Here is a 13,490-nt window from a genome sequence, read left to right on the forward strand (position 1 = left end):
TTGGACTTTGCTTTAACCTTGTCAAGTTGTTTTTACTCAGTGATACATTTTCTGTTTAAAATCTTGATTAAAACACATGACATCACTCTCATATCATGATATCACTCTATATGTAAGGATATCTGAATATGATTCTTTTTACATTTAGATTACATGTATATCATTACAGTTCTGGAAGAATGACTCAAACATATAGTATTGTAATTATTGTGTCTGTGGCCTAATTTATCGTTGTTGACAACTGGGAAGGCATAGAAAGATATGGATAGAAAAAAAAAGTATTGACTTCAACTTTGGAAGAAAAGCGTGCCAAACAAAAGGTAGCAAAAGCCATCTTCACTTATATTTGGATGGATATGTCTCTCCAGAATAGGGCTCTACAGTACTTCTTAAGATAAACCATTGTAGCTCTATGACTGAATAATATAAACAATTCAACTCAATTGACATCTGTATACATCATGTCATCTCCGCCTTTCAAAGTTAAATTTTAGTTATCTGTTTAAAATAATTCTGATAAATTTATTTCTATGACATTGTGTTTCTTAATTTATTACTATTTTCTTATTTGAAGTCTGAATTAGGCTACGAGCTTTACCTGTTCAAGGTTAATGGTTCAAGTATATTAGCAAACAAGAGTATTATTTTCTACGTGTATGCAAATTTACACAACCACATTTCAGACTCATGATCACTTACCTCCCATGTTCAGATGTGCAACCTCTAAATATAGTAGACATAATTAGCAATACTTAACATTTTTAATGGTTTATCGAATATAGATCGTAAGATTAGTCCTGTTGCTTGATGGTCAATGTTAGAGGGGAATGATGAGCACAGACCATGAGATTATCAGGAACACCCAAGCCAAAAAAAAAAAAAGCATTACATTCGATTAATGGACAATAAAGCTTGAATGTCCGAGTGTGAGTTAGGAGAAAACAATTTTTCAACCCCCTCCTCTCCCATCTCGTTTATTGAAAACTGACCACGCTGAGGTCCACTCGGGTGTTAGTGCACCCATAAAAACTGACCCGTGCTCCATAATCTTGGCTTTCATCATTCCCACTGCACCAGACTACATCGTGATTGTGGTGGGGGAGTGGAGGACAAGGAGGAAGAGGAAACGAGGAGTGAGGACTGATGGAGTGAGGAGTGAGAACTGAGGCTACTGAATAAAAAAAATCAGTGTCCAACTCGAGCCCAATGCTAGTAGAAACGGGGCTGCACATCGCTTAGGGAACCCGTGGTGGCGTGGCGGGGGGAACGTAAGACTATGGCAGGCACCTTCGCTTTGGTGCCGTCCTCTAACTCCGATCATAAAGTAATTTTTTTTTTACTTTATATATGCGTTGATTTACTTCCAATTATGTTCATATTGCTCTGATATAACATGCCTCTCAACACATAAAATAAACTTAACATAACATGTAGCTCCACACAAAACATAATATGTAGCTCCACACGAAACATAACATGTAGCTCCACACAAAACATAATATGTAACCCCACACGAAACATAACATGTAGCTCCACACATAATTTAACATAACATAGCATTTAGCTTCAAACAAAACATAACAAGTAGTTTATACATAATTTAATTTTTAAAAAAAGTGTAGCCCCACACATAACATAACATGTAGCCCCACACATAACATAACATGTAGCTCCACACGTAACATACCATGTAGCTCCACACATAACATAACATGTAGCCCCACACATAACATAACATGTAGCTCCACACATAACATAACATGTAGCTCCACACATAACATAACATGTAGCCCCACACATAACATGTAGCTCCACGCATAACATAACATGTCCACACATAACATAACATGTAGCTCCACACAGAACATAACATGTAGCTACACACATAACATACCATGTAGCTCCACACATAACATAACATGTAGCCCCACACATAACATGTAGCTCCACGCATAACATAACATGTCCACACATAACATAACATGTAGCTCCACACATAACATAACATGTAGCTCCACACATAACATACCATGTAGCTCCACACATAACATGTAGCCCCACACATAACATGTAGCTCCACACATAACATAACATGTCCACACATAACATAACATGTAGCTCCACACATAACATACCATGTAGCTCCACACATACCATGTAGCTCCACACATAACATAACATGTAGCTCCACACATAACATAACATGTAGCTCCACACATAACATAACATGTAGCTCCACACATAACATAACATGTAGCTCCACACATAACATAACATGTCCACACATAACATAACATGTAGCTCCACACATAACATACCATGTAGCTCCACACATAACATAACATGTTCACACATAACATAACATGTAGCTCCACACATAACATAACATGTAGCTCCACACATAACATAACATGTCCACACATAACATAACATGTAGCTCCACACATAACATAACATGTAGCTCCACACATAACGTAATATGTAGCTCTACACATAACATAACATGTAGCTCCACACATAATATAGCATGTCCACACATAACATAACATGTAGCTCCACACATAACATAACATGTCCACACATAACATAACATGTCCACACATAACATAACATGTCCACACGTAACATAACATGTAGCTCCACACATAACATAACATGTAGCTCCACACATAACATAACATGTCCACACATAACATAACATGTAGCTCCACACATAACATAACATGTAGCTCCACACATAACATAACATGTAGCTCCACACATAACATAACATGTAGCTCCACACATAACATAACATGTAGCTCCACACATAACATAACATGTCCACACATAACATAACATGTACCTCCACACATAACATAACATGTAGCTCCACACATAACATAACATGTAGCTCCACACATAACATAACATGTCCACACATAACATAACATGTACCTCCACACATAACATAACATGTAGCTCCACACATAACATAACATGTCCACACATAACATAACATGTAGCTCCACACGTAACATAACATGTAGCTCCACACATAACATAACATGTAGCTCCACACATAATCTTACATAGCATATAGTCTCACACACTGTATAATACAACTTAAGATGTAGATCGACTTTGACCAGATTTTTCAATTCTTTAAAGCCAATTATATTTCTTCGCTTCTCGACTCCTTTTAAAACCATCACCACTCTAAGCTGAACACCAGGTCAAGCATATGGCTGAACTTAAGTTAAATGGAAAACCAAAGAAAATATAAGAATGATGTGTTCCAAAGACTCAATGGGAAACATTTTTACAAAGCTTACTTCAGCTCACTCTGTCTGGTAAAAAGTTTACACACTTAATTTCTCCCACATCCAATCTCAAATCAAGCTGACATTTTGCACAGTTATTTCTTTTATATGCCAACAAAAGAATCAATTTTAAAAATTGACCAATTAGTTATCCAACTATTGGTAATTAATTGTTTTGTTGGGTATCTCGAATAATGGAAAGAAATTTTACTTGACTGATAATGTGGTAGAAGTTGGATAAGTCCCCTTTATTGTTTGTAGAAAGAAAAGTTTGTAAATAATTATAAATAACTATAAAACCTTCTTTCATATGTACAGTGGTTATTGTATTGGCTTGAGGAGCTGTGGAGTCGAGGAGCTGATGAGCTGAGGAGCTGATGAGCTGAGGAGCTGATGAGTTGAGGAGGACTTGGCCCTAGAGTTCAAATTGAGTTTGCTTACTTTTTTTTTTTATATAAATACATTTAGAAAGCGATCACCCAGATACCCCCGTCGCTCTCACCCCTACCACTTTCAAGTTGGTCCAGACAAGTGTTAGGATCATAGTGTATTGAGAAAACTAAAAGCATGAAATTGCGCTAAACAAAAACAATTGGTAAAAAAATATTTGAATTATTTGTGTTAGTCTAGATCTATCTATTAGTGGGAAGCAAGGTCGAAAGGCTAAGTACGCTTGAACTTGGCTACCTCTGAAGAGGGCTCGAGGTTCGACACATTCTACTTGAGCAGAGTTGTGTTTACAGTACGCCTAAAGGCAGCACAGAAAACCTTCTCCCAGATCCCCCCCACCCCACTGGTCCACTAATGAGATTGGACCATAGCGCTTTGAGCATGCTATAAGCATGAAAGTAGCGCTATATAAAAGATTGTATTATTACGATTATTATTATATATTTAACTACGTGACTGATCCAGATTAATTGATACAATTACACTTCGTTTAAGCCTTGTTTTTTTTTTATGAAATTAGTTATTAAGTTCAGTAAAATGGCGGATAAATAAGGAGGATCTGTTGAAATTATGTTCCGGGTTATCCTACTGTATGTGTGTATTTTAAATTTTATGAGCTGATTCTACATGGTGTTTCATGTTACTATTTCAGTTAAAGTTTGTTTGCATAATTAATTTATTTAAACTCTACCAATACACTATTCTTGACGTTAACATTTCCAGAATAATAAAACAGTCTAAATGGTAGAAGCCAACCAATCAAACAGCGTATTCATACCACGTGACAAGCAATATTCATTTATAAGCTCTATAAAACATATTGATCATCTATCGATTCTTATAACAATTGATTTATTTCATAGCATAAAACTAAACTTAACTCCACAAAAAATAGACCTATAACATAATAACTTTTAGCTCCACATAATATGCGCGAAGGTAAGTATATGTGAAGTATATTTAATATATATATATATACTCTCTTTTTTGTAATAAAATAGGTGTCGCTACTCAGTGATTAGGTGCCGCTACTCAGTGATTAGGTGCCGCTACTCAGTGATTAGGTGCCGCTACTCAGTGATTAGGTGCCGTTATTCAGTGTTTTGGTGCCGGTACTTAGTGATTAGGTGCCGGTACTCAATGATTAGGTGCCGGTACTCAGTGATTAGGTGCCGGTACTCAGTGTTTAGGTGCCGGTACTCAATGATTAGGTGCCGGTACTCAGTGAGTGAATGCCTAACTTTTAACTACTAATAAATTAAAAACAAACGTTAAAAGACAAGAAAAGTAATAATTTTTTCCCCACATTGAAAAAGGTGCCGGTACGCCGTACCGGTGCGCAGCGTCACAAAAAAAGCCTGTATATATATAAATGTATATGTATATATGTATATATTAGGGTGGCGCTCTGTGTTATATATTAATATATATATATATATATATATATATATATATATATATATATATATATATATATATATGGAACTTCACACATAAAATCTATAACATGAATCTGCAAACCTAACATAACATAACATAGCAAAAACGTATGCACAACGTCAGAGACCACATTTACTTTGTGTATTTCAGTTTATTATTAGATGTATTTAAACATTACTCAAATTCAAAGGACAGACCCGCATGAAGTCTTAATATATGCCATGCTTTATCAGAGACATCATGATGTATGCTATGATAATTTACGCTCAAGAATAGCCCACACTCTGATCCTTGACAATATCGTTAGGCGAAAAAAAAAATCTGATCAATGAAATTTTATTGTTCCCACTGGAATACCAGCAAGCTGTTATAGCACTCCAAGTTGAATTACACGCCTTTGTTCTATAGAAAAACTCTCGCTTTCCAAAACAAAATAAACTATCTGCTAAATTAATTTGAGTTTGTCCATTTAAGAAATAGATTGAGGACCACTAGATTGAAGAACACTTCATTAATGTATTGTAGTTTGGTAAGTCTACGTGTATGAAGATATGTATTATTCATTTTTCAAATTATTTTTGTAATTGTTTGTTAATTCACGTTGTCAATATAGTTGTTTTCAAATGTACGTCATGCGATCTAAGTCTTTGTTTACATTTGGATAGTTTATAATAAATAATAATAATAATAAATAAATAAAAATAAACTTCACAGAATCCTAAATGCTGCTGGTAAAGTCATTGGCAAAAAACAAACATCCATAAAAAAGCTGAAAAGATTCTAGAAATAAAAAAAAATCACCCACTGGGTCAGGACTTTGTGATTTTACCATCACAAAAGAGATACAAGACACCGATAGCAAAGACAAACAGTCACACTCTTTTGTTCCCCTGGCAATCAAATCATTAAATAAGAACAATCTGGTATAAACTTTGTCACATGTAAATTATGAGTGAGTCTGGTGTGAATGTACATTTTGTTTTTGTATAGCTATAATGTTTTGTTTGGTGTAATGCACAAATTGTAAGACAAATCTCCGTACGGACAATACAGATTATTATTATTATTATTATTATTATTATTATTTATGACCGGTCCATGTTATTTAAGGAACAAGAAACAGTAGTATAGAAAAAGAAGATAATGCAATATGGAGAAATGTGGGAGGTATAAAAGGAAACCTAAAGAATAACGTCAGAAAAAAAGGAGAAAGGGAGAGATTTTGAAAAATTGGCGGAAAAACTAAAAGAAGTGTTGCTAAGCTATATATTTTTTACAGCCAGGTCTGTTATATTTATTCATGTCTTAGAACTTAGAAATTGCTCAATTCTTCCAATGAAAGTACAAACTAATATCCCTAAGGAGAAAGAATGAAAGGTTCTCACTTTGATAGTAGCCAACAACAACAACAAGTCTTTCAAAACTAACTAGCGGTAAAACAAAACACAAGGATCAACTGCCACTCTTGAGTTGGCAACAGTGCTATTTCAAATGAGTGTTTCAGACAATGTTTAAATCTTTTTTTCAAAATTACTTCTTTGTCTTCCTTTTTTTTCTAATTAATCTTTAGCTTCCTGTCACAGCTCACTCTGACATGTTTATGATCAATGATCATAGTTGTCAATGATTGTATGCCGTGTCAAGAGCAAGAGGAAAACCTTTGAACTCTACATAGGAAGTAAAAGTTTTGGGCCAGTCGTTTCTGAAGCTCAGTAGAGTGAGGACGTATTTTAGGATTCATGGTGTTTACTGAACTTTGTATAATTGGCACTGTTGGATATTGCTTGTAATATATGCATCTTGCAATAATGATGGACTAATTCTGTTCTGTGGCATTTTACGTCTCGAGAGACGATCTTTTCCCTTTGCAACTTCTTGTGTGACTAAAGAGGCCGATCCTTGATACACAGCTGCGATCGCAGGTTGGGCATACATAATCACCAGGCGCCGTTGCATTTTCACCATTCTTTCTGCTTCTGTTGTGTATGACATCTGAAATCCTGGCTGGACTAATGTATATCAAGTTATCTATGTACTAAATATAGTCTGCTGACAGAAGTGTTGCCCAGTGTATTCTAATCTTCTTTTTTTCGTCTTTAGTGCGACTCAAGCGTTACACAGTTTAGAGTTTAGAGTTTCGAGCATCTAAAACTACGCAAACAAGAACTCACAATAACATCTTTACTAAATAGATGTTACAGTTCCCTCACACCGCTACCACATTTTTCCAAATTGCTTTTTCTTCTTTTTTTTTTTGTCCCTGTATAGTGTTGCTTAAAGAACGTAGATCGGGTACTAAATATGAAACATGCAAAGCTTTGTACTGTGTTCAATATATATGTCATGAACATCTCCAAGAGATCTCTTTGTACTGTGTTCAATATATATGTCATGAAAATCTCCAAGAGATCTCTTTGTACTGTGTTCAATATATATGTCATGAACATCTCCAAGAGATCTCTTTGTACTGTGTTCAATATATATGTCATGAACATCTCCAAGAGATCTCTTTGTACTGTGTTCAATATATATGTCCTGAATATCTCCAAGTGATCTCTTTGTACTGTGTTCAATATATATGTCCTGAACATCTCCAAGTGATCTCTTTGTACTGTGTTCAATATATATGTCCTGAACATCTCCAAGAGATCTCTTTGTACTGTGTTCAATATATATGTCCTGAACATCTCCAAGAGATCTCGATAGGATGGAAGAGGAATTAGATTGAGTGAATGTCTTTGTTAACGCCTTGCTTCAAGATTGGAGGAGTTGGAATATTATTTGAAGCCGTTTTTACCGTCAGATTCACAAACTCCCTAATAACGAAGAGAGTATGTACTTCACGTATAACATATTTATATAACATATTTATATAACAACATATATGATGTGGACCTAGAAAGAAAAAAAATGACTATGTGTGTCAGTATGTCTACTCGAGCGCAATCACAAACTTAAAGATGTATTAGAATCACAAACTTAAAGATGTATTACAATCACATACTTAAAGATGTATTACAATCACAAACTTAAAGATGTATTACAATCACACACTTAAAGATGTATTACAATCACAAACTTAAAGATGTATTAGAATCACAAACTTAAAGATGTATTACAATCACATACTTAAAGATGTATTACAATCACAAACTTAAAGATGTATTACAATCACAAACTTAAAGATGTATTACAATCACAAACTTAAAGATGTATTACAATCACAAACTTAAAGGTGTATTACAATCCAAAGGGGGAAGGGGAAACTGCCCCAAAAGTCTATACTATATGTAAAATGTGTGTGAGTGAGAGAGAGAAGTGAGGGAGGGGGTGGTATTAGGGAGGTGTCGTGGCACCGAGATCGGGGGGGAGTAAGTGACACCTGTCGTAAAAAACAGAAGCACTAAACTCTAACACTCCAGTCTCCGCCCCCACATCTCCTGACCTGAAAATGACTCTAATCCGTAGCAAATATGCCGGCATTACCAGGTTAATCTTAACCGAGCTTCGTCGCTTCGGGGAAATTTGAGCCTGGACCTACTTGCGAATGGAATGTGGCGAATAGCCAGGCTCCCTGTCCAGCTGCGGAGGGACTGAATGTGTCATAGCTGGCCCGTGGGCTTGGTATTATGTCCCTTGCTTTCAAAGTTGCCCTCTGATATAAGCATCTAGTAGAACGTACATTTACATTTACATGACATAATGGAACTCTGATATAAGCATCTAGTAGAACGTACATTTACATTTACATGACATAATGGAACTCTGATATAAGCATCTAGTAGAACGTACATTTACATTTACATGACATAATGGAACTCTGATATAAGCATCTAGTAGAACGTACATTTACATTTACATGACATAATGGAACTCTGATATAAGCATCTAGTAGAACGTACATTTACATTTACATGACATAATGGAACTCTGATATAAGCGTCTAGTAGAACGTACATTTACATTTACATGACATAATGGAACTCTGATATAAGCATCTAGTAGAACGTACATTTACATTTACATGACATAATGGAACTCTGATATAAGCATCTAGTAGAACGTACATTTACATTTACATGACATAATGGAACTCTGATATAAGCATCTAGTAGAACGTACATTTACATTTACATGACATAATGGAACTCTGATATAAGCATCTAGTAGAACGTACATTTACATTTACATGACATAATGGAACTCTGATATAAGCATCTAGTAGAACGTACATTTACATTTACATGACATAATGGAACTCTGATATAAGCGTCTAGTAGAACGTACATTTACATTTACATGACATAATGGAACTCTGATATAAGCATCTAGTAGAACGTACATTTACATTTACATGACATAATGGAACTCTGATATAAGCATCTAGTAGAACGTACATTTACATTTACATGACATAATGGAACTCTGATATAAGCATCTAGTAGAACGTACATTTACATTTACATGACATAATGGAACTCTGATATAAGCATCTAGTAGAACGTACATTTACATTTACATGACATAATGGAACTCTGATATAAGCGTCTAGTAGAACGTACATTTACATTTACATGACATAATGGAACTCTGATATAAGCATCTAGTAGAACGTACATTTACATTTACATGACATAATGGAACTCTGATATAAGCATCTAGTAGAACGTACATTTACATTTACATGACATAATGGAACTCTGATATAAGCATCTAGTAGAACGTACATTTACATTTACATGACATAATGGAACTCTGATATAAGCATCTAGTAGAACGTACATTTACATTTACATGACATAATGGAACTCTGATATAAGCGTCTAGTAGAACGTACATTTACATTTACATGACATAATGGAACTCTGATATAAGCATCTAGTAGAACGTACATTTACATTTACATGACATAATGGAACTCTGATATAAGCATCTAGTAGAACGTACATTTACATTTACATGACATAATGGAACTCTGATATAAGCGTCTAGTAGAACGTACATTTACATTTACATGACATAATGGAACTCTGATATAAGCATCTAGTAGAACGTACATTTACATTTACATGACATAATGGAACTCTGATATAAGCATCTAGTAGAACGTACATTTACATTTACATGACATAATGGAACTCTGATATAAGCATCTAGTAGAACGTACATTTACATTTACATGACATAATGGAACTCTGATATAAGCATCTAGTAGAACGTACATTTACATTTACATGACATCATGGAACTCTGATATAAGCGTCTAGTAGAACGTACATTTACATTTACATGACATAATGGAACTCTGATATAAGCATCTAGTAGAACGTACATTTACATTTACATGACATAATGGAACTCTGATATAAGCATCTAGTAGAACGTACATTTACATTTACATGACATAATGGAACTCTGATATAAGCATCTAGTAGAACGTACATTTACATTTACATGACATAATGGAACTCTGATATAAGCATCTAGTAGAACGTACATTTACATTTACATGACATAATGGAACTCTGATATAAGCGTCTAGTAGAACGTACATTTACATTTACATGACATAATGGAACTCTGATATAAGCATCTAGTAGAACGTACATTTACATTTACATGACATAATGGAACTCTGATATAAGCGTCTAGTAGAACGTACATTTACATTTACATGACATAATGGAACTCTGATATAAGCGTCTAGTAGAACGTACATTTACATTTACATGACATAATGGAACTCTGATATAAGCGTCTAGTAGAACGTACATTTACATTTACATGACATAATGGAACTCTGATATAAGCATCTAGTAGAACGTACATTTACATTTACATGACATAATGGAACTCTGATATAAGCATCTAGTAGAACGTACATTTACATTTACATGACATAATGGAACTCTGATATAAGCATCTAGTAGAACGTACATTTACATTTACATGACATAATGGAACTCTGATATAAGCGTCTAGTAGAACGTACATTTACATTTACATGACATAATGGAACTCTGATATAAGCATCTAGTAGAACGTACATTTACATTTACATGACATAATGGAACTCTGATATAAGCGTCTAGTAGAACGTACATTTACATTTACATGACATAATGGAACTCTGATATAAGCATCTAGTAGAACGTACATTTACATTTACATGACATAATGGAACTCTGATATAAGCGTCTAGTAGAACGTACATTTACATTTACATGACATAATGGAACTCTGATATAAGCATCTAGTAGAACGTACATTTACATTTACATGACATAATGGAACTCTGATATAAGCATCTAGTAGAACGTACATTTACATTTACATGACATAATGGAACTCTGATATAAGCATCTAGTAGAACGTACATTTACATTTACATGACATAATGGAACTCTGATATAAGCATCTAGTAGAACGTACATTTACATTTACATGACATAATGGAACTCTGATATAAGCATCTAGTAGAACGTACATTTACATTTACATGACATAATGGAACTCTGATATAAGTATCTAGTAGAACGTACATTTACATTTACATGACATAATGGAACTCTGATATAAGCATCTAGTAGAACGTACATTTACATTTACATGACATAATGGAACTCTGATATAAGCATCTAGTAGAACGTACATTTACATTTACATGACATAATGGAACTCTGATATAAGTATCTAGTAGAACGTACATTTACATTTACATGACATAATGGAACTCTGATATAAGCATCTAGTAGAACGTACATTTACATTTACATGACATAATGGAACTCTGATATAAGCATCTAGTAGAACGTACATTTACATTTACATGACATAATGGAACTCTGATGTTCCTCAACCCCCCCCCCCCCCCCGTTTTCCCATTTCCTAACATTTTGTGTACAATATTCTACCCCAGTGATTCCAAAACTGTGTTCCGCAAGCCCTGACTAGGTGTCCAACGAACTACTGGAATAATTCACTAGTAAACCACCATGTGAGTTCATCTCTCCGGAAAATAAACCCAGTGTTCCTCTAGATACTCAGAATACGCGCGAGATGGTCAGTGAGAGTACACGTTTGGGAAACATTGGTCTACCCCAATAGTTTATTTTACACAAAGTCAATCGCTGGACAGATTCCTCACACACCTAACCACGTGATCAAGTACTGAGTGGAGGAGCTCTACCTCTAAATATCAAACAATGGAAACAGAAACTGTTAGGAACCAACTCGATCAACAAAACGGCTTTGAATTGTATCGATACTTTCTTTTTCATCTTTCTCTTCATATTCGTTGTGTCATGTTGTTATATTGTTTGTTATGTTCTTTGTTTGTTATGTTCTTGTGTTATGTTCTTTGTTTGTTGTGTTCTCGTGTTATGTTCTTTGTTTGTTATGATCTTTGTTTGTTATGTTCTCTGTTTGTTATGTTCTTCTGTTTGTTATGTTCTTCTGTTTGTTATGTTCTCTGTTTGTTATGTTCTCTGTTTGTTATGTTCTTCTGTTTGTTATGTTCTTCTGTTTGTTATGTTCTTCTGTTTGTTATGTTCTTGTGTTATGATGTGAAAAGACAACGATGTAGGCCTACTTTAATAAAAACTTACATTTGTATGTATGTGTGTATGTTTGTGATTATGTCGTTACTTAATACTTAAAGGCTGAATGTCTGGCTAGATAATTACAGAGATGAGAAAGTCAACAGCGTGTTAGAGTAAGGACCACTAGATTGTTGACTACTAGACTCCCGACTACTAGATTTGTGGACTATTAGATTGTTGACTACTAGATGTGGACCACTAGATTGTTAACTACTAGATTTGGACCACTAGATTGTTGACTACTAGACTTCAGACTACTAAATGTGGACCACTAGATTGTTAACTACTAGATGTGGACCACTAGATTGTTGACTACTAGATGTGTGGACCACTAGATTATGTAGCACTAGATTGTAGAAAGTCTACATGTATGTATCATATAGATAGGCTGGATTGAAATGAACAAGATGTTCTAACAGCTACTGAACAAAATGTATCAGCTGCTTAAGTCTACGTCTGCTTGGCATAATTGGACGAGATAATCATTAATGTCGTATTAATTAGCATAATTGAGCGGGGGCGCATGGAGTAGAGAAGCAGGGCGCGCATTTATTGTTATGAGAGCCAGCTGACGCCTTCGAAGTAACCGGAAGATTTTTTTTTTTTGAGTCTTCATGGCAATGTTTACGTACGTTAATTTAATGGATTATGTCCCTTGTTGAGTTCTGCAACAGGATGGATAGGGAACATTTTTCAG

The 13,490-nt window shown here is 34.7% G+C and overlaps 1 protein-coding gene across 1 annotated transcript in view; it reads right to left on the minus strand.

Annotated features, from left to right (window-relative positions):
- LOC106073896 (homeobox protein six1-like) overlaps positions 1-13,490 on the minus strand; it is a 139,371-nt gene that overhangs the window by 106,647 nt on the left and 19,234 nt on the right. The gene's annotated exons all lie outside the window — the stretch shown is intronic.

Source organism: Biomphalaria glabrata, chromosome 3, assembly GCF_947242115.1.
Source record: "Biomphalaria glabrata chromosome 3, xgBioGlab47.1, whole genome shotgun sequence".
In the NCBI taxonomy this organism is placed as follows: Eukaryota; Metazoa; Mollusca; class Gastropoda; family Planorbidae; genus Biomphalaria; species Biomphalaria glabrata.